We start from the raw sequence: 24,969 nt of genomic DNA, 5'->3' as shown, positions 1-24,969 counted from the left end.
CAGTAGAAGAAAGCAAATTATTAAAATCAAAGTAGAATTAAATGATTTGGAATCCAAAAAAACTATAGAAAGAATCAACAAAACAAGGAGTTGGTTCTTTGAAAGAATTAACAAAATTGACAAACCCTTAGCAAATCTTACCAAAAAAAGAAGAGAGCATATCGAAATAAACAAAATTGCAGACGAAAATGGTAACATCACGACAGAAATTACCAAGATCCAGAATATCATGAGGGAATACTTCTCAAACCTTTACGCCAACAAATTTGAGAATCTAGAAGAAATGGATGAATTCCTAGCCAATATTAACATACCCACACTGAAGCAAGAAGAACTAACCCAACTAAACAGGCCTATTTCAAGCTCTGAAATAGAAATGGCAATTAGAGAACTTCCACCTAAGAAAAGCCCAGGGCCAGATGGATTCACAGCTGAATTCTATAAGGTCTTCAAAGCAGAGCTCACACCAATACTCCTCAAGCTCTTCAACGAAATTGAAAATGAAGGTTCTTTACCAAACTCATTCTATGAAGCCAGTATAACCCTCATCCCCAAACCAGACAGAGATTCATCAAAGAAAGAGAACTATAGACCTATAGTTCTCAACAAAATACTGGCCAACTGTCTACAACAATTCATTAAAAAAAATTATACACTATGATCAAACTGGATTTATCACAGGGAGGCAAAGCTGGTTCAACATAGGCAAATCAATTAATATAATTCAACACATCAACAGGAGCAAGGACAAAAATCACATGATTGCCTCAATAGATGTGGAAAAGGCATTTGACAAGATCCAACACCCCTTTATGTTAAAAGCTCTGGAGAAACTAGGAAGCCATGGAACATTCCTCAATATAATAAAGGCTGTGTATGAGAAACCCACTGCTAGTATTACACTTAATGGTGAAAATCTAAAGCCATTCCCTCTAAAATCAGGAACAAGACAAGGATGCCCACTCTCTCCACTCCTCTTTAACATAGTAGTAGAATTCCTAGCCAGTGCAATAAGGCAAGAAGCAAGCATAAAGGGGATCCAAGTAGGGAAAGAGGAAGTAAAACCATCCCTCTTTGCAGATGACATGATTCTGTATTTAAAGAATCCTATAGACTCTACTCCCAAGCTCCTTGAGCTGATTCAAAACTCTGGAAGAGTAGCAGGCTATAAAATTAACCCTCAAAAATCAACGGCCTTCCTTTACGCCAACAGTGAGAGGAACGAGGCAATAATCAGGAAAGCAACTCCTTTCACAATAGCCTCAAAGAAAATAAAGTACCTAGGAATTAGCTTAACTAAGAATGTAAAGGACCTTTTTCATGAAAACTTTAAAACCCTAAAAAAGGAATTAAAGCAGAACTAAGGAAATGGAAAAACCTCCCATGCTCCTGGATTGGAAGAATCAACATCATGAAAATGACAATCTTGCCAAGGGCTATCTACAAATTCAACTCAATACCCATCAATACCCCAATGTCATTCTTTAAAGAAATAGAAGAGACAATCCAAAATTTCATATGGAATAATAAAAGACCCCGTATAGCAAAAACACTTCTTAGCAGAAAGAACAGCTCTGGAGGAATTTCAATTAGACTCTATTACAGGACTATAATTATCAAAACAGCTTGGTACTGGCACAAGAACAGGCCTGAAGACCAATGGAATAGAACTGAGGACCCAGATATTAAACCACAGACCTATGGCCACCTAATCTTTGACAAGGGAGCCAAAAAAATAGAATGGAAGAAAGACAGCCTCTTCAACAAGTTGTGCTGGCAGAACTGGTTAAGCACCTGCAGAAAACTAAAGTTGGATCCTTCTTTGTCACCCTGCACTAGAATTAACTCCAAATGGATCAAAGACCTGAAGGTAAAAGCCAACACTCTGAAAACTTTACAGGAAGGAATAGGAGATACACTAGGCCTCCTTGGCACAGGTCGAAACTTTCTTAATAAGGACCAAGAATCACAACAAATCAGAGAAAGGCTGGATAAGTGGGACTGCATTAAACTTCAGAGCTTTTGTATGGCAAAGGACACAGCTAGTAAATTAATTAGGAAGCCTACAGAGTGGGAGAAGATCTTCACTAACCATACAGCAGACAAAGGCCTCATATCTAAAATATATTAACAACTCAAAAAATTGAATCACTCCAAAAGTAATCTCCAAACTAACAACCATCCCATTAAAAAATGGGCCAAAGACTTAGAGAGTCTTCTCTGAAGAAGAAACAAAGATGACCTATAGACACATGAAGAAATGCTCCACATCTCTGGTCATAAAAGAAATGCAAATCAAAACAACTCTAAGATTCCACCTCACTCCAGTTAGAATGGCCAGGATCAGGAAAACGAATAATAACAGATGCTGGAGGGGATGTGGCCAGAAGGGATCACTACTACACTGTTGGTTGGAGTGCAACCACTATGGAAAGCAGTATGGCAGTGCCTCAAAAGGCTAAACATAGAACTCCTCAATGACCAAGCAATTCCACTACTTGGCATTTACCCAACCATCCAGAATCTAGGGCATACTAAATCCACTAGCACAACAATGTTCATTGCAGCATTATTCACCATAGCAAAGATATGGAACCAACCTAGATGTCTCTCAGTTGGTGAGTGGATCAGCAAGTTATGGTATTTGTACACAAGGGAATTCTATGCTGCTGTTAGAAAAAATGACATCACCCCATTTGTTAGGAAATGGAAAGACTTAGAAAAGATCATATTAAGTGAAGTAAGCCAGGCTCAAAGGAACTTAGGCTCAATGGTTTCCCTCATTTGTCATAATCAGTGGAAACCATGTGCTCTACTAGCAGAGATCTGCAATAGAGCAAAACCTTGATACATAAGGCCATATAGTATGAAGCTAATTGAAAGGACCTCCAGGATATTGAAACAAAAGCCATATAACAATGATTGTTGTCCTTAATGTACTATGTTATCTCTCATCTCCTTTGCTGTCCCTTGGGTATCTCATATTGTTACAGAATCTCACTTTGTTATCTGATATATTGAATTTATTTGTATTTGGTTATTTGAAATTTGATAGGGAAGGGGGGAAAACCAAGACGGTGGGGTGGGTGGGAGGGGGAGGGTAATGGGTACCAAGACATGTGAAAGGGTATCAATGTATGTGAATTAATGCACCTACTATCTGGCAAATATCATGTAACCCTTTTATTAATTACAATAAAAAATATAAAAAAAACAGACAATAACAAAAAAAGAATTGTTCACACATTGGCCAGTTGTAGTGGTCTACTTCTATAATCCCAGCCACTTGGGAAATGAAGACTGGGAGAATCACAGTTTGAGGCCATCTTGAACAAAAACAATTAGCATTGAGTGCATAAGAAGGCCACCATTACTTTTTTTTCTTTTTTCTTCATCTTATTTTTATTCATATATTTTTATTGTAATTAATAGAAGGGTAACATTATATTCACCAGATAGAAGGTGCATTACTTCACAAACACTGATACCCTTTCTCATGTTTTAGTCCCCATTTCCCTTCCCCTACCCCCACCCCTCATCTTTTTACCCCCTTCCTTATCCAATTTCAAATAACCAAATAAATATGTATGCAATATATCAGATAAGAAGGTGAAATACTGTAACAATGTGAGATAACCAAAAGACAGCAAAAGAGATGAGAGCTAACATTAAGGACAACAACCACTCATCATATGAAGGCCACTATTTCTTTGTGTGCCCACTAGGCAGTCAGCATCATGCCATGATTGCACTAGAGACAAACACCCAGCACACTAGACACCAGAGAATGCTTTTAGACAGAAAGAAAAAAATTCCATGGACTATCACTCAGTTGTATAGAAACATGAAATTAGGTCATCTGCACAGAAATGCTTGAAATGGGCATTATTATTATGCTGAACATGTCAAACTCCAAAGGCCAAATATGTTGTTTCCACTCATTTGTGAATTTTACACCTAAAATAATGGTGACAACAACAACAATGATTGTGATGAGGAGGAAGAGGAGGAAGAAGAAATGGAGGATAGAAATGAATGTAAAGGTGAGACTATTTAAGAAGACATCAGTGGGAGAAGGAGGCATAAAGGAAGCAATAGTGAGGAATGAAAAAGAAAATTCTGATATATATCATGTACATTCATACATAGTATACATATAGATTCCTATATATACTATATATATTACAGCTATAATATATATAATCTATAGTACATCTATATAATACATAGATATAAAGTATAGATATACTCACAGCATACTAAATATTGTTGGAAAAGGGGAATGGAAGAAAGGTGAGAAATGAGAATATGGTAGTCAGAGAGGGTGAGATTTCTCAAATTGCACTGTGTTCTCGTACAGAAACCCATAGTAGAACCTCTTTACATTACAAATGTAAGCCATCTCAAAAATAAAAAAGTGTATCTCATAATTATACAGCCATAGAAATGACAGGGTTATTCTCTAACATGACATTGGGCAGTGAATGAGAAGTAGAGAAGGGCTAAACTGTGCAACTGCTCAATTTATTGAACAGTGACTTTAAAACTAAATAAGGGAGCTGGGCACCCATGTCTCACACCTGTAATCCTAGCTAGTCAAGAGGTGGAGATCTGAAAGAACACAGTTCAAAGCCAACTTAGGCAGGAAAAGTCCGTGAGATCCTTGTCTCCAGTTAACTACATAAAGCCAGATATGAAGTGGCTCTGTGGCTCAAATGGTAGACTGCTAGCTTTGAACACAAAAGCTGAGATCCCAACTAGCACACACACAGATACACAAAAAAACCAAAACTCCAAGAACAAGGGAAGTGTAGGACATGGTAATGTCTTCTTTTCAACAGAACCACTAAATGAAACAATCTAGAGGATCAGAGTTCCAAGCTAGTTTCTGCAAATAGTTTATCTAAAAACAGAAGCCAGGCACACTGGTTACAGAGAGGCATGGGTAGGAAACTAGCAAAAACACAAGGTCCTATCCAAAAATAACAAAAACAAAAGAGTAATAGAGGTATGGCACAAACAGTAGAATGTGTGGCTTAGCAAGTTTAAGACTGAGCTCAAGCTTAAGTTTCTCCTCACCACCGCTCCTCAAAAAAAAAAAAAAAAAAAAAAAAAAAAAACCCTTGCCTACATTTCTAATATTCCTATGATGTCTTTCCTCATGTATACTTAGGGGCTCACCTGGTTCATAACACTTTCTAGTCCTAGTCAATTATGCCATATCTTACATAATTGGTAGCTTTCAATCACTTAAGGACACTGATACAAACTATGAACTAGAGTTCAAAAGAAAAGGACAGGAAAGAAAATGTATTAAAGTATATTTGGATTCATACTTGCAAGTCAATTGTGCCATATATGTAATCACTCAATCGCAACTATGTATGTACAAACATAAATAAACCATAAAACATTTGGGTCATGCAATTTTACAATGTAGAGAATTCTAAAACAATCACAGTACATTTGTACAATGTTTATGTGACATTTGAGTCATCCCATATAATTCTTTGCCTAGTCCATTGAAGGCTTCTTGCTGTCATAAATAATTCTTTCCTCATTTTTTGTTTATTCGGGTTTTGCCGGGGTGGGGGTGGCTTTGGTTTTTTGTTTGTTTTTTTTTTTTTACAAATAACACCCATGAATTTTAGAAACATGCCTACTAGCCAAACGATTGAGCATTATGCCTTACAAAAATCTAAAAATGGAGACAAATAATTAACCTCAATTATCTGAAGTATTCCAAATTCCAAAGTCATTCAGCTCTTTGCAGACCAGACCATTTGTCTTCATGAAAAGACAGATGGACTGTGGCATTCATTTGAAGGAGTCATGTTACTGATAGAGCAGCTTGTTTAGTAACAGGAAATTGAGCTTTGGTTGATTCCTGAAAATAGGGATTAGAACACTTGACACTGTTTCTGTTCAGTTGTTGCTATTTCTTCTAATGAAAGTTTGCTCATCCCAAAACAATCACTGAATTCAGGAAAGGCTGAGAATGCTCATGTAAGGAGAGGGTCATAACCTTCAGATTAAGATTATACTCAAGCAGGAGTTAGGACTGGCTTTCAATCCACTTATACTACCTATGTGAAATTCAGTTACTAATTACAGTCAAGATAACTTTTTGTTTAAGTATTCCCTATAATTTCTAATGCATATACATTTGTTCTAAATTTTCTTCTCCTTCAGACTTGGTCTATCCTTATTATTCTTGTTATTTTCATGGTTTCTTTTTAATCTAATTTCTGATTCTGCAGTCTTGCATAGTTACAATTAAAATACTGCAGTGATCCATAAATCCATGTTTAGTCTTCTGTTTATAAAATGGTTTTTGTGGTACTGTAATTTGAAATCAGGGTCTCATGCTTAAGATTGCTAAACATTCATTCTATCCTGTGAGTCAAAACACCAACCCTTTTTTGGCTTTATATTCCTAATAAAATTTTGACTTTTTGCCAGGGGCCAGCCTTAGGACATGATCCTTGGGCATGATCTAATCTAAATTCTCTGTGTAGCTTAGATAACAGGTGTTTACCACCATGCAGAACTTTTGGTAGAAATAGGATCTCACTAACATATTGTCCAGGCTGGACTTGAATAGTGATCTGATTTATCTCTGCTTCCCAATTATCTGGAACTACAGATGTGACTACCATGAACTGTCCCAAACTTTTATACGGTATTTTCCTTTATTTACTTTGAATTCGTTCCTCAATTACTGAAAGTACTTTATTTAACTAACCCTAAATGTTTTCATAAACTGATTTTTATTTTGCTACTACTTCAGTTTCTTTGTGTCTTCTATTGATTTTTGTCCAAAGTCATTTATTTATTTAAATGATGAAAAAGATACAAGACCTTTTCTGTATAATTTAGTAATGGTTATATAACAAAAGATAAAATCAGCCCACTTATTAGTTCAAACAATGGCAATATCCTTAGGGCCCATTTATACTGTTTCAAAATAGAAAAATACGTATTTTGAGTATCTTTCTGAAAACTAAAACCAGTATATAATTTAATCATTCATTTATGTAAGCATTTAAATAAATCTAAAAGCTCAAGAAATAAGGAAAAAGAAGTAAATGGCTTTTATGATGTCACAAAGGTAGAATTATTTTGCTGTCTTACTTAGTCATCACTGAGATAAATTTCTCTATTTTACCATGAGCTGGGGCAAGATACCATTTTGGTATGGCTATATATGTGGATATATATATGAACAAGATTCCATTTTGCATTAATTTTCCTACAAAGAATGTCTCAGAAATTTGTGAGAAACCCTGGAAGAATCAAAACACTAAAATAAATAAATAAATAAATAAATAAATAAATAAATAAATAACAATTGAAGATACAGAGCTGATTTTACGGAGATTTTTTTTCTGACTATAATTTTTTAAAAGACTCTCTACTTTGAGAAATCATTGTATTCAAACTTGTTGCATTTATTGTTAATGTATTTCCACATAATAGAACAGAGATAATTTAGAACTGACAGCCATTGGGCAAATGAATTTCCTAAGAGTTTACGTGGATCTGAGAGGCAAATTTTCCCACCTGTCCTAGAAACACTTCTGGTATTCAATTCATAGATTCAATTTCTGGTTGATGTCAAAGTCCAGCAAACAGAAAAAATACATGAATTAAGCCAAATTAAACCTTTGATTAAGATCCTATGGGTCCAGAAACAGGAGGCCATAGAAGTAAAGGGTGTGGTATAACATCCCATCTCCCTATTTCTGCCATGGCCTTCAGTCTCCATCACATGTAATCTGGTAAGCACATGATTTCCCATGTGTGTTCACTGATCCAAATTCAGGCCTCTAAGAGCTAATCCAAGATCATCACAGAGATCCATCTCAGCTTCATTTCTTTTTAAAATTTTTTATTAAAGAATTTATTAACATTGATTTTTACATCATATTTCAAATGACATGTTTAACAAGCAAGTATTCAAGAAGGGAATCTCTGTATACAATCATTGGCACTTAGTTTTTAGAATGTAAAATTAGGCTAAGGGTTTGTATATCATAGATACATATTAATTTATGAAATAAAACATTATGTCTATAGTCATAGGTTTTTATGTCCATGTTGTTATGTTTATATTTCCAATACCATGTCCATTCAGCTTCATTTCTTTAAATGACTCTTGATGGAATCATGGATATGTAAGTTGCATTGGCTTATGTGCAGAACAAAGAATCTACTGCCAAGCAAGGTTATTTTTGATAGTGTAAAAGTGTTCAGTGTAAGTAGCTACTGTATTATTCTATTACTTGCCTGTTGTTGCTATAACAAATTACCACAAACCTAGAGATGCAAGGCACACATTTATTATCTTAAAGTTCTGGAGTTTAGCAGCCTAAAATCTTGGGCTAAAGTCCAAGATGTCTGCAAGGTTTGTTCCTTCTGGAGAATCCAAGATTACAGACTATGTTCTTTTGACTTCCTTAGCCTCTAGATACTACCAGCAAAGCTTGGCACATGCCTCTTGTCTTGTCATTCCAATCTCATGCTACTATTCCATATTTCTTATTACTGTCCTGGAGCCTCCTACCTTTTTCCAAAAGTGTTCTTGTGAATTACATTGTGGCCACTCAAATAATCCCAGATAATTTCTCTAGTTCCAGTAACCTAATTAAGCATATCTGTTGCCTATATAAGATAACAAATTCACAGACTGCAGAGATTATGATATAGGTATCTTTGAGAGAGATTATTCATGTATAAACAAGAAAACACTGAGACTAGGATATGGGATTACCCTTTGTCATGGAAAATCAGAAAGACATCAAATTCTTTCCATTTTAATTTCCCCATAGGTGGAGGTGAGGGGGACAGATAATTGGACCTTTATAGACAGTTATATGAAAGGAAAGGAAAACCACTCTGAAAGTCCACGTAATAAGCTGGAGCATTATAATGGAACAAAGAAATAGCATCTTCCCTGGACTTGCAGGACTCTTCCTGAAGAACTGATTTTGGTCTGGCATAGCTAATACATGGACTGGTATAGCTAAGACATCTGGACAAAGCCACTGGCCTCGCTTCTTTACTGATGGACCCAAAGTTCCTGTTGAAGACCCCAGTCATTCTCACAGAAACCACAACGCTTCACAGGTCTCACCAGAAAGGACCACACCTTTGTCAATGTCATAAATCACAGCTATCTGAACTGACAACCCATCATGCATTTTGAACCCAGGGCTTCTACATGCCCCACCCTGTTGTTATAGCACACTAAGTTTACAGCAAACACATGCTTTAGCATGCCCCTCTCCTATAGATAAAATTCTTTTTTTTCACCAACAGTGAAATTCTCTTATTATCAGTAGTTATCAATACATAGTTCATAAAGTTATCAATAGATCATTCATAATGTTTAGAAGTCAAAGTATTTTTAAAATTCAGACAACCAAAAAAGCTATAAGAATCACATATAATAATCAGAAAAACACAATGCCACCAAAAGAACTCAATAAACTTTCTGTCATAAACCTCAAAGAAATAGAGGTCTGCAAACTGACACTGAATTCAAAACCATTAATCTAAAAACATTCACTGAGTTTATAAGAAGATGTTAATAACATATAAGGAATACCATGCAAGAACAAAATTAAAAGTTCAACAAAGAGATGGAAAACAGGACTGGAAGTTTGGTCTAGTGGAATAACGCTTGCCTAGCACGACCGAAGACCAGGGTTTGATTCCTCAGTACCCCATACAGAGAAAAAGCCAGAAGTGGCTCTATGGCTCAAGTAGTTGAGCTCCAACCTTGAGAAAACCCAAAGACAGTGCCCGGGCCCAGAGTTCAAGCCCCATGACTGACCAAAAAAAAAAAAAATTTGCACAGTAGGAACAAAAAGCACATGAGATTCAAAAGTGCTCAAACCAATTCAATGTATAAAAGATCGTACTGAGGTACATTAAAATTTAAAAAATAATAGTTTCCCTCATTTGTAATAATTAATACAAACCTTGGACTCTCTTAGCAGAGGACTACAATAGCTCAAAACCTAGATACATAAGGCCATATAGGATGAGGCTAAATGAAAGGACCTCCAGGATGTGGAAACAAGGGCTACATAATGACTGAATGTTGTTGTTAATGTACTAAGTTATTTCTCATCTCTTTTGTTGTCCCTTGGTTATACTCATATTGTTACAGTATCTTATCTTGTTATCTGCTATATTGAATATACATTTATTTGTTTATTTGAAATAGGAAAGGAAAAGGGGGAAAACAAGGTGAGGGGAGGAAGTGGGGGGAGGGAAATGGGGACAAAATCGTGAGAAGGTGTATCAATGTGTGTAAAGTAATGCACCTTCTATCTGGCAAATATAACTGTAACCCCTCTATTAACTGCTATAAAAATCAATCAATCAATACTAAAAAATAAAGAGAATTCTGGAAACAATAAGAGAAAGAAGATTGCTACAAACAAGGGAATAACACAATAAGCAAATTTCTCAGCAGAAACCTTGAAGGCCAGGAGAGCAAATAAAAAAATTGGTCAGCCAAAGGGCCGGGAGTTTAGTCTACTGATAGAGTACATGCCTAGCATGCTCTAAGACCGGGATTCAATTCCTCCATACCACATACATAGAAAAAGCTGGAAGTGGTGTTGTGGCTCACGTGGTAGAGCTTAGCCTTGAGAAAGCCCAAAGGGAGTGGTCAGGCCCTGAGCTCAAGCCCCAGGACTGACAGAAAAAAAAAAAGAAAATGAAAAATTGGTCAGCCAAAATATTTTGTCCACAAAGCTGTTCTTCAGAAATGAGAGAGCGAGAGAGAAAGAGGAGACTTCCCCAGATAAACAAAAGGTGAAGGAATTTGTTATTTGATATAACTTATGAGTACACAAAAGAGAACTCTTCAAATTAAATAAGACACTGATTAATAACATATGAGACAAAAATATAAGACTCAAAAACAAATAAGCAGGATGTTAGTGGATCAGCTCTAATTTTAGCTTAACAGGAGGCTGAGATCTGAAAATTATTATCTCCAATTAACTACCAAAAATCAAGAAGTAGAAATGTAGCTTAAGTGATAAAGAGTTCTAATTTTCAGCAAAAAAGCTTAGCGACAACACCCAGGCCCTGAGTTCAAGTCTCAAGCATCAGGGGAAAAAAAGACTTACATATAATATTTTAATATTGAATATTTTATATTGTATATAAATTACATATAACTCCAGAATAAGGCTAAAATTATTTTAAATACTATAACTATAATAGTATACTAAAGAATATAATAAAAATGGAAATAAATAAAATTACATAAATTTTGGCATAAAATATACTGTGGAGATTGGTTAAAAAGTACAAGACTTTTGTATGTGACTGAAATAAGGCAGTCAAGTTAAAATAAACTATTCTATCCTAACAATACTATGTCTTACATAAGCCTCACAATAACACAAGATCAAAACCTATAATAAATGCTCAGAAAAGCAAGAGAAAGGCAGCAGAGTATACCTGTGCAGAAAAATCATTGAATCATGAAGGACAGCAGGAGATAAAGAAAAGTCACACAAAAGGATCTACTATGCAACTAGAAAACAATGAATAAGCTAGGTGCTAGTGGCTGTAATTCTAGCTACTCAGGAGTCTGAGATCTGAGGATCACAGTTCAAAGCCAGCCTGGGGGGAAAACCTTGAGACTCTTATCTCCAATTAACCACCAGAAAATCAGAACTGGCGCTGTGGCTCAAAATGGTAGAGCGCTAACCCTTGAGCTGAAGAGTTCAGAGACTGCACCCAGGCCCACAGTTCAAGTTCCACGACTGACAAAAAAAAAAGAAGAATGAAATGACAATAATAAATCCTCAGCACAAATATTTTAAATTTAATGAAAAGCCAGAGGCAGAATTGATGAATGGAACATCTGTTGCCAGCTACCTTCCAAGTTTATGTTCAGTGTCACTCCAAGTCCTTCATATTTTTCTTTTCCCCACCTGTAACCTCGTCTCTACTATTTGAATAATTTCTTATTTTTCATGGCCCATTTCAAAAGCCACTATTGTCATGAAAATAACCCAACTCAAGCTAATCTCTTCCTTTCCAGCTTTTTCAGCAGAAATTGGTATCATCTCATACTACACTTATCCACAATCAGTTTGATAATATATTTGTGAGTTGGTCTTTTCACTCAATACCAGAAATAATAACCTCCAGACATTAAGACAAACCAGAACAATGTGTCTTTAAGACCTGCAGTGAAAACGTATCCTCAACTCACTCAGGCCTATACCACAGAGTGCAGTTTCTCCAAGCCAAATTCCTACCACTAGGAGTGGGAAAACACTGGACAAATAAAAAGAGATTTCTACACAGCAAGACTAAACCCATTTCACCAGATCTACCTTCACAGCAAATCAAAGCCAACATTTCGTTATCCCTATCAGCCAGATATTGATGTGTTCAGACACATCGGGTGGGACAACAGTACACACTGTAGAATGACTTGTTATGAAAAAAAGCCCTGGAATTAATTCAGACCACTTTTTCTCTTTGCATGATAGTCATTCCTGGGTTTCTTCACACCCAAAATAGCCATCAAATCAGTCCTACCATGAAGCAGCTGTTTCTGGTCCATGAAGTCAAGCAGACAATTGGAATTCCAAGTACAGATAGTAAATAGAGACCGTATTACAACAGTAATCACACTAATCACCATTTTTGTCAGCAAATGTGATGCATTTCATATGTTCAAATCATCGTGTCATCATTAATTAATCAGTGGTCTGTAATCATTACTGCAGCAGCACACAAAATGATGAGCAAGATTGAAAAGAAATTGTGTCATATAGAGTGCACTGTATGAGTGAGATATGAGTGAGGGGTTTTCTTCTGATCTGTTGGCTTTCAGTTTGTTTGCTTTTTCACTGAACAGGCTGTACCAAGCTCTCTCTTGCTTTTCTGACTGAGCTATGCTGTTCCTTCCTAGCTAGAGCATCTTCCCAGATAAGTCCTATTCATCTACTAGATATTATCATTTTAAGAAGTCCTGCAGTCCTTGGTCATATAAATTTTTACCCTCTGTTAAACATCCTGTTTAAGCCTGACACTCATGCTGTGCTGCAGGGTATGAGAACTGAAAACATGTATGCTCACCAATGCATCCTTAGCATAGGGCTTGTAAATAAGCATTACCCAAAAAGTAGTTCTTAAATCATTTTTTTAAATAAACCTCTTCTTCATTAGTTTTCCATGAGAGCAAGAGCTAATGAGTCAATTATTGCTATCATGACTTCTCACTCTAGAAGAATTAATCGACTCTGCTGTCTAGATGTTTTATCTCACTTAATGCTCACCATGTACCTTAGAAGAACGAACATGTTCCCTGTTGCATATAAACAATCTCACAGAACATCAACATCAAACGAGGACATTCTGAGACCATTATCAAGTGAGACAGAACAAGACTACTTCATTATTTTGTCTAAAAGGCCAAAATAAGATCACAGTACAAACTCCACAAGAAACCTCTCCTCATTAGTAGAAGCTCCTTCTCATGTTCCTTTACCCACTGTACTTTTATGCTTGCTTTTATCTGCCTTTTCTGTAGACAGATTTATTGCCCTCACTTTCCAACAACAATTATGTATGACAATTTTTTTCTTTGAATCTTTCTTCAAGTGACCCATCACAGCCTATGTTCTCTAATAAGCCTCTCAAAATATCCTCTGCACCACATCAGCATTTTCCCTTACCAGCCTGAGAAACTCAACTTGATCAACTATACGTGTATTCCCAATGATTCCTAGCTAGACAGGATTTTCATGGGGTTATGCAGGAAAATGCAATGAATGGGAGGGGAAAAAATGACAGTTTTTACTTATAAGGTTTTGCTTTAAAATACTAAGAAAAGTAATTTTATTTTTTTCATATATTTTATTGTAATTAATAGAAGGGTTACATGATATTTGCCAGATAGAAGGTGCATTAATTCACATACATTGAAAGAAAAGTAATTTTAATCAGTGTTTAGCATAGCACATATATATGGCTCCCTTCCCTCAGCTGTCCTTCTGGAAGGTGGTTTCTTGATGATGAGTTATCTCATAATTAGAAGGTTACAAGAGGATGTGTATTATTCCATTTATATGTGACAGCTGGAGTCATCATAATCATGGAAATAAAACAGTGAATGGTGGCTTCCTGGAGCTAAAGAGAGCAGAAAATAGGAAATAATTGGAAAAATGGCATAAAGTTTTTTAAATTAGTGCATGTTGCTGGCCTTAAGACATTCATCTTCAATGCCATCAACCTCATCAAATCCGTCTTGATCATTCAACCACAGGTAATTTCACTCACCTATTAATGTTATAGCAATAATAAAAGTTTTCATGGGAAACAAGAGCCTCAAAAACAATTTCCTGAGTTTTTTGTTATGATAATCCATGCAGAAAAATAGACATCTATTAGTGAGCTGTCTAATACCTTAGGAAGATTTCATTATCTCAGAAACTGAAAAAAAAATTATTTGAGGAACTTTAGGGAAAGAAAATTGTAAAAAAGAAATGTAGGTCAGACTTGGTAGTTTGTTCCTGTAATCCCGTAAAGAAGACAAACTAGACAAAGAATTAGTGAGATCTTAACTAAAAAAAAATAAATAAAAGCACTGAGCATGGTGACATGAGCCTATCAGACAAGCTACATGGAATATATAAAGCAGAAGCTTCACAATCTAGGTTTGCAGGATATAAAAAGCAGATCCTACCTGAAAACAACTAGACCAAACAGGGCTAGCGTGTGATTCAAGTGGTAAAGCATCTGTTTAGCAATCACATGGAAAAGACCCTAAGTTCAAATCTTGTTACCAAAAAAATATCAAATTGAATATATTTACCAGTATAAATATAGAATTACTCTGTACTTCTGCTCTTGCTCTGCTATATCTCAGAGGAATATAAATATAACACTGCATTAATAGTTTTCTTCAAAATATTTCCTAAAGTATTAGGTATAGAGAGTAAATGGATATTATTTCATTTTCCCCTTGTCCCTATGGTTAAAAAGAAAGTGTAGAATTTCAATTTCTGTTTTGGCCTATAAACAACTCAAAAGTTTCCCTCATCCGTACTCTAAAGATGTCAATTAGATCCTCTTGATGGATGGGAGGACATGTTAGTGCTACTATATTATTTGCTTCTTTATATTTACCTTTTCTATCAGTCTTTTATATAGAAATGTTGAAGTTTTGCTGAAACAGATTTGAGTTACTTTCTGGCTAACACAAGCTATCTTTTATAAGAAAAACAAATAAGTTGGGTGCTTGTATCTCACACCTAGCTACTCAAGAGCTGAAATCTTAGGGTTGTGGTTGTAAGTCAGACCAGACAGGAAAGTCTGTGAGAAATTTATCTCCAAATAACTACTCAGAAAAAAAACTGAAAACAATGTTATACAAAAATTCAATAGTGAGAAACAGAGAAGCCACATTTTGAGAGGTTGGATTGGGAGTCTTTATTAGAAAGCTGGTAAGTGTAGGTGGACATATGTCCCCAGAAATCTTGCAGCCTCAAATACACTTAACACTGTTAGAAAATTGGGCCATAAGGTTAATAAAGCAAAGAAAGCAGAAAAACAATACTGACAAACCAGATTAACTCTAAGGAAGAGCCAAAATGGGATGCCCAAAGAGAGTCGGCAGACCTGACGCATGGCTCAAAATGACATCTGAGCTGGTCAGGGCCTAAATAGGGTCTTGGTCAGAGAGCTCAAAAGTCTCATGCGGGCCGGGAGTTTGGCCTAGTGGTTAAAGTGCTTGCCTAGCATGCATGAAGACCCAGGTTCGATTCCTTGGTACCACATACTTAGAAAAAAAAAAAAAGCCAGAAGTGATGGTGAGGCTCAAGTGGTAGAGCTCTAGCCTTGAGAAAAATCCAAGGACAGTGCTCAGGCCCTGAGCTCAAGCCCAGGACTGGCAAAAAAAAAAAAAAAAAAAAGTCTCATGCGTTCATGGCATAGGATTGGCAAGTCCAGTAATTTATGGTCCAAGTCCCTGCCCCTGCCTCTAGAAATTCAGGCACATCCACTATCACCTAGGGGTGGAACTTCATCATCCTCCTCCATGAAGACAAGATAGTGCCTGTTAAACCCAATTTCCTATCACCCACCATGTGACCATCATGGCACCAGTGAGACCCAGTATCCTTATGTCAGTGGTACTGTGGCCCAAGTGGTGAAGCACTAGCTTTGAGCAAAAAATTCTCAAGGACTGTTAGGAAACAGAGGAAAAAGGAATGGACTAGGACTATTTTTGAGAAACAGCAAGGGACAACAACCTCTGATCCTGCAGGAAGGTTCTTTCTCCTCCATCTTCCTAACAGGAAAATGCCCAGGCCCTTTATTCAAGCCCCAGAACCAGCAAACAAACAAATAAACAAATAAATAAAGGATGCTAAAAGATAAAAAAAACAGTTTGGAGATAGAGAGCAAGAATGAGTTGAGTATTGTGGACATGTTGGAAATATCAGAGAAGAAATGTAAACCATTTGTGGTAGATTTAATGGAGAAAATAGACTGCAGGAAGAGATGGTCATTGTAAGCAGAGAGATATTCTAAGAAAGAATTAGAAATATTGTAGAACAAAAACACTATAATAGACATAAAGGAAGTCTTCCATGGGCTCATTTGTGGACTAGATACAAAAGATGAAAAAAAATCTGGAACTGAGGATATGCAAACAGAATCATACATAAGTAAGCAAAGAAAAAACAATGAAGGAATGTACCATTCTATTGTGGGATGTTGACAGTGTCATAGTTCATGCAGGTGTGGGGGCCAGGAAGCTTATGTTATCTCTGTGTACTTTCCACTCAATTATGCTGGGAACTCAAGACTTCCCTGAAAATAAAGGTATTAATTTTAATGCTTGAATAAATGGTTTCTACCAAAGAAATGTGGGTATCAGTCTTGTAGTTAAAATAAGAGAAAATGTTGCTTATAGTAACTACTTATGATGCAAGAAAAATACCTAATTCATTAGGGAGAATAAGAAAGAAAACCCCTACAAGGTTTCTATAAGAGTAAAATCTTTGAAAAGTAGCACACACTTTTTAGGACTGTACTTATAAACAGAATGTCAAGGTAAATTAGCACCATTTATACAGTTGAAAAAGAAAAGAATACTAAAAGCAATACTATTATACATAAAAGCACTAATAGTTCTACAGAGGTATATTTTGACACTACACTGATATAATCTTAAGGAGAAATATTTAAAGAGAATTTCTATGAATACTGCAAACTGATAAAATACCAAGCTATTGCTATTCAAAAATCAGTTTCTCTTCATTGTTGGTGGAAACATTGGAAGACTACATTTCCCATCATTGCTTGAGGCTTTGTTGTTTCTAATACTTTTGGAAGAACTATTCTCCAGATATAGTCATCAGCTATAAATCATACAGGCTATTTTCTTTTTTCTTTTATTGTCAGGGTGATGTAACTTTTGCATTTTTATTATTATATAGGCTATTTTCGGTTTACTGACGTTGACTAGTTAGATGATTAACCCTTGCATATCAACACTATCAAAGTTTACCGAACAACTAACTATAATGATAGTTAAAAATAGACTAATAGTGCAACAAATTTGAATTTTATCTTCATGTAACAGTTTTGCTTATTTGTATATACTTTTATTTTTAAACTGTGTTTATTTCCCCAGATTAGTTAACACCCACACAGATGTATATAGACTCAGGAAACTGAGTCGTGATGGTATTAGAATAAGGACAGAGCAGAAAGCAGACCAGATCAACTTTATAGTGAAAAGTTGAAGGACACCATGGTGACCTGAGAAGAATCAGGACATGCAAGGGAATGGAGACAGGGGTTGAAATGACTTACAGAGGATCTTAGGAGGGGGCGGGGGAAGCAAAGTAGAAGGCAGAGCTGTGAGGAGTTTCTGGACATGTTTTGAGAGTTCATGATAATGGCCTGAGATGGCCTGATTTCTGGAACCTTGTGTAATTTAATGGATCAGCCTGAGAAACTCAGGGGTAGGGGGTAGGGATTGGGCTTTCACATCTGGATTAAGATTCCAGGCTGGAGGAATGGCCCAGTGGGGAGGGTAGTCAGTTGTCCAAGCCACGTGACCTTCCAAATCCTTCCAACAATCCACATTCCCATCCTCATTCCCAGGTGATAGACACCTGTCGGGGACCTGCCAAAGTTATCTATTTCTGTAGGTATTTTTTTTCTTAATAATTTTCTCTTCCCAAACAACTAGAATTTAGTGAAAATCTGCCTAGAAATGTTAAATGGAAGAAAATTCACTGTTACATCTAAAGATAGCGTACCAAATAATAAGATAAACATCTATGTTGCAAATGCACAAAGATCATGAACAGATAATATAAAACACAATTTCTTGCCTGATACATTGAAAATGTTCAATCTCATGATTAATTTTTTTAAAAAAGAATTAAAGCAAGAAGTTTGCTCTCTACCACTGGAGCCACTTCTCCACTTTCACTTTCAGATTTTTTTCCCTACATTTGTCTGCCCAGCTGGCTCTGATCACGGTTCTCGGATCTCAACCTTCGTGAATTGCTAGGGTGACAGATGTGAGTCAGTTGGCAATGTCTTTACTTAAGCAAACAAACAAAAAACCTTTCGGTTTTTCAAGTTTTCTGCAATGATATGAGGCTTTAAGCCAAAAATATATTGCATTATACCACTGAGAATGTTCATAATTCCATTTTAAAATCAAGAATAGTAATGGGAAAGGAGAAGTATCATAAGCAATATACATTTTTTAAATGATTTCTTTGTCCTATCCACAGAATATACAACAAGACAAAAGATGAACTTATAATAATCTTTGGATTTCAAAAGGTAAGTGGTATCAAGGAAAGCATATTGATGGCCACAAATGAGGCACTCATGAGACTGTGCCTGTGTAGAAGTGGGGGTACAGGGGACAACAGCTGTGTGAAAAGTTATTCTGGCACTGCATAATACAGAAATATAAAACACTACTGACTTAGTGAAGAAGCTTTGGGAAACTGCTGAATAGCTGCCTAATAAATTTTGGACAAATCTACATCCTACATAGTAAGTATGAAATTAAGGTATAATGTCTTTTCATTTCCTTTCTTATCCTTTACATGGAAGGAGGGTAATGTATAATGACTCTGTCCAACTGAAATATAAAAGGCATAGATATAATTTTAAATTATCTAGTAGCCACTATTTTTTAAAAAAAGGTAAAGGAAAGGGGAAATCCATTTTAATAATATTGTTTAACTTAATACATCCACATATTTTAATATATAATCAATATTAAAATATATCAATATAATGTATATCTCATCAAATTGAAGAGTTACAGTTACATAAGTCAGGTAAAGAGTACATTTCTTTCTAGACAATGTCACCCCTCCTGTTGTTCTCTCCCAGTTTTTACCTCCCAACCCCACCCATATGGCCTCTATTTTTATAACCAGAAAATTTGTCTACAAAAGAGATAGAATACTGCACACTAGAAATTAGGTACTACTTTCAGCAATCATGGACTGTACAACTTTTCATCCCCTCCCTAGATTAAGAGATGCTAGTGCCACTGTACAATATGTCACAGGGAAGACAGTGAGGTGAGTGGAAAGCACAGGAATGGTGCTTGGCTTATAGTGGATAAATCCGTGACCTCACACAACAGAATTTTCACACATATTAGAGACGACTTGCATGTTCTAAAGGAATGGAGCTAATGAACTGTCCAAAGCTCAGCTGTGCTTTCCAGCTTGTCCATACAAATTGGACAAGTCCTTTACTGCTACAAGCGATTCCTCTGATGGTGCTAATGAGTGCGGTGTTTAAATTTATTACAAACTGGACTTAAATTCTTCACTGGCATGTGAAGTTATATCTGTGTCCTAGCAATAAAATAGATAAAATAGATCTACATCAACACAATTGTTTCTTTCTACGTATCCCTAAAAGATCATGGTTACATAAGAAAAGAGCAAAATGCATTAGGACATGACATGAGAAATAAACCGCTAATTTTAATGTGTCCATCAATCATCAACAAATTTAATCAGACTTCATATTAGGCATTTCAGGAGTTGTCAGGAAGCAACTATGTAAAGGATAAAGTTTTTTAATAAGAGCGATTAGGTTTATAGACCATAGAAGATACCTGGCAACATAAAATAGTATGTAATAAATTAAATGATATTAATAGTTTGAGTTGCATGACTACTACAGTGGTTTCTCTAAGTCACAGAATCTGTGAGATTAACAGGATTTCCATGAAATGTTAAAGTATTACTTGTCTTACCATTGTGTTTCACAGATGGTGGATAACACAGTGGTTTCTTTAGCAAAAGCAAGATAGTAGCACCAGATTGCAAAGGAACAATAGTCTCCCCTCATCCATGGGGTGTATATGTCAACACTCCCCAATGGATGCCTGGAACTGGGAATGATGCCAAACCTAGATAGACATAGACAGACAGACAGACAGACAGGCAAACAAACAGTGCTCTGCTGGATAAATATATCCTTATGATAAAGTTTAATTTATAAATTAGGTACAGTAATGACAATGACTGTTAATAATACAAAGCAATTATAGCAATACACTGTTAAAAAAAAATAAAGTTATGGGAACTGGGCGCTGATGACTCTTGCCTGTAACCCTAGCTAACTCAAAAAGACTGAGGACTGTATACACACACACACACACACACACACACACACACACACACACACACACACAATTTATGTGAGCCAAGCTTGGTGGCACATGACTGTATCCGGGCAGGTAAAAGGTTAAGAGTCTCCAGGTGAATAACAACTAAGGCAAAAGGGGCACGGAAGAATGGTTTAAGTAGTAGAGCACTGTCTTAACAAGTGTGAGGCCTTGATTCCAAACCTCAATCACATGTCTCCGTGTGTGTGTGTGTGTGACACATATGGCTTATGTGAAAGGGGTCTCTCAAGTTTTCTTACTGTACCATACTCATTCTTCTTGTGACGATGTGAAATGGTACGAAGTCCACATATGAAATGAAATGGTGTAAGCATAGTTTTAAGCTGCATAAATTAAGTTACATAGTTAAGGGACAAGTAGCTTATACAACATGGACACATTGAGTATAAAAATGATTCCCATCCAGGTTAAGATGGAGCAAAAAATTGCTAATTTTTCATGTTACCGAGAAGAGCAACTATGTTAAAACTTCTGGCCAGGCGTGGTGGTTCACGCCTGTCATATTAGCTACTCAGGAGGCTGAGATCAGGGGATCAAGGTTCAAAGCCAGCCCCAGCACAAAAGGACCAGAGGCTCTTATCTCCAGTTAACCTCTAGAAAATAGGAAGTAGGGTTTCAAGGGGTAGGGTGGTAGCCTCGAGCAGAGGAGCTCAGGGACAAGGCCCAGATCCAAGGGTAGGGTGGTTGCCTTGAGCTGAAGAGCTCAGGGACAGAACAGCACCCAAACCGAGTTCAAGCCCTATGACCCACAAAACAAAACAAAAACCTTCTGAATTGTTCCATGTTCCATTTAATATTTCAGACCACAGTTGACTTCAAAGAAGTGAAATGACAGAAAGAAAACCTTGAGAAAATTAAACCACAGATAAGAAGACCACATATAGTCATTGTGCTTTTCATTATCACAGATTTGCAATTATGATAACAACAATCAAAAGCCAGATTTGCTGAAAAATGTGCTTGATAATGTAGACAAATACTAATTTTATTAAATTCTGACAAGTCTAGGACATGTCTTTTCTGTATTCTGTGGGATAAAATGAGAAGTACACATGATACAATCTGCACTCATACAGGTACAACAGCAAAAACAGCTGGTACAATTGGATTGCAAGTTAGACTAGTCACTTTTTTGTATAACAGCATTTTTATTTGAAAAAAGTAACTGTCAGATAAACTATGGGTATCTAGCCTTGAATATTTGGCAGATCTTTTCTTAGAAATAAACAAAATGAGCTTGTCATATCAAGAAAGAACAACTGACAATATTTTTAACAATGGTAAAATTTTAACTTACAAGAAAATTAGAGCTAGGCACTGGTGGTAGCTCACAACTATAATCCAAGTTTCTTGAGAGGCTGAGATTTGAAGATCATGGTTCAAAGTCAGCCAGGGTAGGAAATTCTGTGAAACTTTTATTTCCAATGAACCACCAAAAAGATGAAAGTAGAGTCTTGGCTCAAGTGATAGTGCATCACCTGCAAGAGGAAAAGCTAAGGGTCAGTACCCAGCCCTGAGTTCAAGCCCCAGTACTGTCACACACACATACACACACACACACACACACACACACACACACACACACACACACACATTGAATATTAGAAAGTGTTCATCTTAATACATACCAAAGTTTAAACTCAGAACCTCAAGCTTACAAGATAAGTACTCTACCCCTAGGTCACACCACTAGCCCTTCTTAGCACTCAGTTATTTTTTGAGATAGCATCTCATTTCCTGCTGGGACTTGTGCCTGGACCTCATCTGTCAGTTTTAGGCTTCCTTTATAGTTGGAAAGACAGACACACATCACCATGCTCAGCTTCTGCTACTGAGAGGGAATCTTGTAGACTTTGGTGCCTAGAGTGGCTTGAATCCATGATCCTCAAGCAGCTAAGATGGCAGGCTGAGCTTCCCACCTAGTTAAAAGAAGCTTTAGTGATTGGTCCTTGGTACAGAATTTGCCCCTATAAAACATGAGGGAGAGGGGCAGCGGGGAAGCCTGCACTTGCTCAGCTCACAGTTGCATAAGTACCCTGTGTAGGCCCTTGGCAAACTTAATAAACACCCAGGTTTATCTTTAGGCACTAAGAACAAACTCAGATCTCAGGGAGAGCCCTGTCTCCTGGCTCAACGGTAGTCAGGCTTTCTTCCCCAGGCTGGGCCTCTGCTTTCTGGAAGGATTTTGAACCCAGTGGGACATGCTCCCAGCTGGATTTACTTCCCTCACTGCACCACGGGGCAGTCTTTTTCTCTTTATCTTCTAATTCCTCCTCACTCCCATCAAATACAAATTTAATATACCCTTGTCACATCTGCAGTAGCTTAATACTAGTCATCATTATTTAAGGGAAGTGTCTGCATCCTACCATTCTGGTGAAGATTTTTACGTTAATGAAATTTCTTTCCATTAAGTGAGGTATCAAAATTCTTCCCTTCCTTTAGTAGTTATGGTTGCTTTTCTAGAATGTATTACAGTGTTGGAAAAAATTACTGTGAAAACAGACATCAGTATGTTTTGCTATTCACTGTGATAAAAAAAAAATCTTAAATGTCAGGTTGTGAAAAATCTTACTCCTCATTCACAAGGTAACTCATGGATTGGATAAGGCTTTTTGTTGTGCCCTACCTTGTTATTATTTTAGATTTTCTCATTTGGGTAAATTAATATCTTTAATTTAAAAAAAAACTACTTAAAAAGATGACTGTAATCACCAGATTCTAAATGTATATGTTAGGTCTTTTTTTCCTTAAACAAAGAAAAACTCCCACTAGCTGAAGAATGTAACTATACATTACTCTGACAACAAAAAATAAATAAAAGAAAAATTTAAAAAGAAAAAGAAAAACTGCTGTCTCACAAATGTAATTTCGGTGTCAGGGGGAAAATCTCTCCTCCGTGTGGATTTGGAGAAGGTGAGTCATTTCACTCTTTCACAGTTCTGCACACGGTACTCAGGCTTCGCAGGCCCCTAGGTTGACTGAAGCCCCAGTTGCTGTTTGTCTCCCGATCCTAACCAATGCCAGCAGCCCCAGCCCGACGCTCTCCGCCAGGGCCGCACCGCCCACCCCGGGGTCCTCGAGGCTTCCACTTCCCAGGTGCCTGGCGATCTGTCCCCTCCACGACCCGGCGACGCCACGCCAGCAGTAGTTCCCAACTTCTACCAAGAGGAAGACGCTTTGAAACGCAGCATGATTGAACACACACGACCCACATCCAGACGGCAGTTGGATGTATGTTTCTTTTCTTTTTTTTACGATCAAAAACTAATGTGTGACACTTCCAAGTGCCAGTGTGTGCGTGCGATTACTAATGGTGACATCTGCATACGTTTGAATGTCCGCCGAACGCCAAGTTCACCGGCGGGCCCTGCTCCTCGCCTGGATGGACGGCTGCAGCCACCTCTTCGTCGGGAAAAGTCCGAGCGGCTCCGGGACGCCAGCCCTGAACGTGCAGCCAAAAAGGTTCCCTGCAGCCCGGATTCCCGGGCGCTAGCCAGGGCGCAATTCCTGCGCAGCGCCCGGGCATCGCAGTGCGCCGGCTGCCCCCTCTCGGCCGTGAGAACAATAACCCGACACCGTTCAGAATCAACCCCAGAGGCCTCGGAAAGAAAATCATATTCCAGGACTACGCAGTCGCAAGACGACTCTTAAAAAAAAAAAAATGCCTGTTTTACGCAGCCAGCCGGGTCTCACTGCCTCTTTATGAACGCAGTTGTTCGGAAGGGAAGAGGAGAGGGCTGGATTATGGAGAACTGACATGGCTTCTCTGGGGGGGGGGGGGGGGTCTGACACCCAAGGTTCCATGTGTGTTCCACCCTCAACGTACGTAGCAAATCACCTCCGAGTAAACAGTCCTTAAGAAAAGCACTTACCTTCCCCGCATGGTGGTTTCTAAACCCTGGAAGGAAGGAGCCTGCTCCCCCACCCACTCCGTTTAAACCTTGGGAAGACAGAGGCGAGACCGGGGACCTCTGCCACCGAGATGACAGGGGCCACTCTTCCTTAAGGACCTGGTCACCGCTGGGTCCAGACGTGGCCTTTCCAACCCTGCAGGCTGCGCTCGCGCTCTCCTCTCTCTCTCTCTCTCTCTCTCTCTCTCTCTCTCTCTCTCTCTCTCTCTCTCTCTCTCTCTCTCTCTCTCTCTCTCTCTCTCTCTCTCTCTCGCTTTTAGCATAAATAAATAATAATCACAACCTCGTTTTAGGAAAGTGAGGTTATCACTG

The 24,969-nt window shown here is 37.4% G+C and overlaps 1 long non-coding RNA gene across 1 annotated transcript; it reads right to left on the bottom strand.

Moving 5' to 3' along the window:
• Positions 1 to 14,097: 14,097 nt before the first annotated feature.
• On the bottom strand, positions 14,098 to 24,783 carry LOC150069397 (uncharacterized). Its single transcript, XR_016535454.1, has 3 exons — positions 24,619 to 24,783; positions 22,041 to 22,221; positions 14,098 to 14,178 (listed from the first exon to the last, which is right to left on the bottom strand). It is a non-coding gene; the product is annotated as an uncharacterized LOC150069397 (long non-coding RNA).
• Between the last annotated feature and the right edge of the window lie 186 nt (positions 24,784 to 24,969).

Source organism: Megascapheus bottae, chromosome 1 (assembly GCF_031878675.1).
Source record: "Megascapheus bottae isolate mThoBot1 chromosome 1, mThoBot2.hap1, whole genome shotgun sequence".
NCBI classification, from domain to species: Eukaryota; Metazoa; Chordata; class Mammalia; order Rodentia; family Geomyidae; genus Megascapheus; species Megascapheus bottae.
The sequence above is the reverse complement of the archived record's forward strand: the minus strand, read 5'-3'. Positions and strand labels throughout refer to the sequence as shown.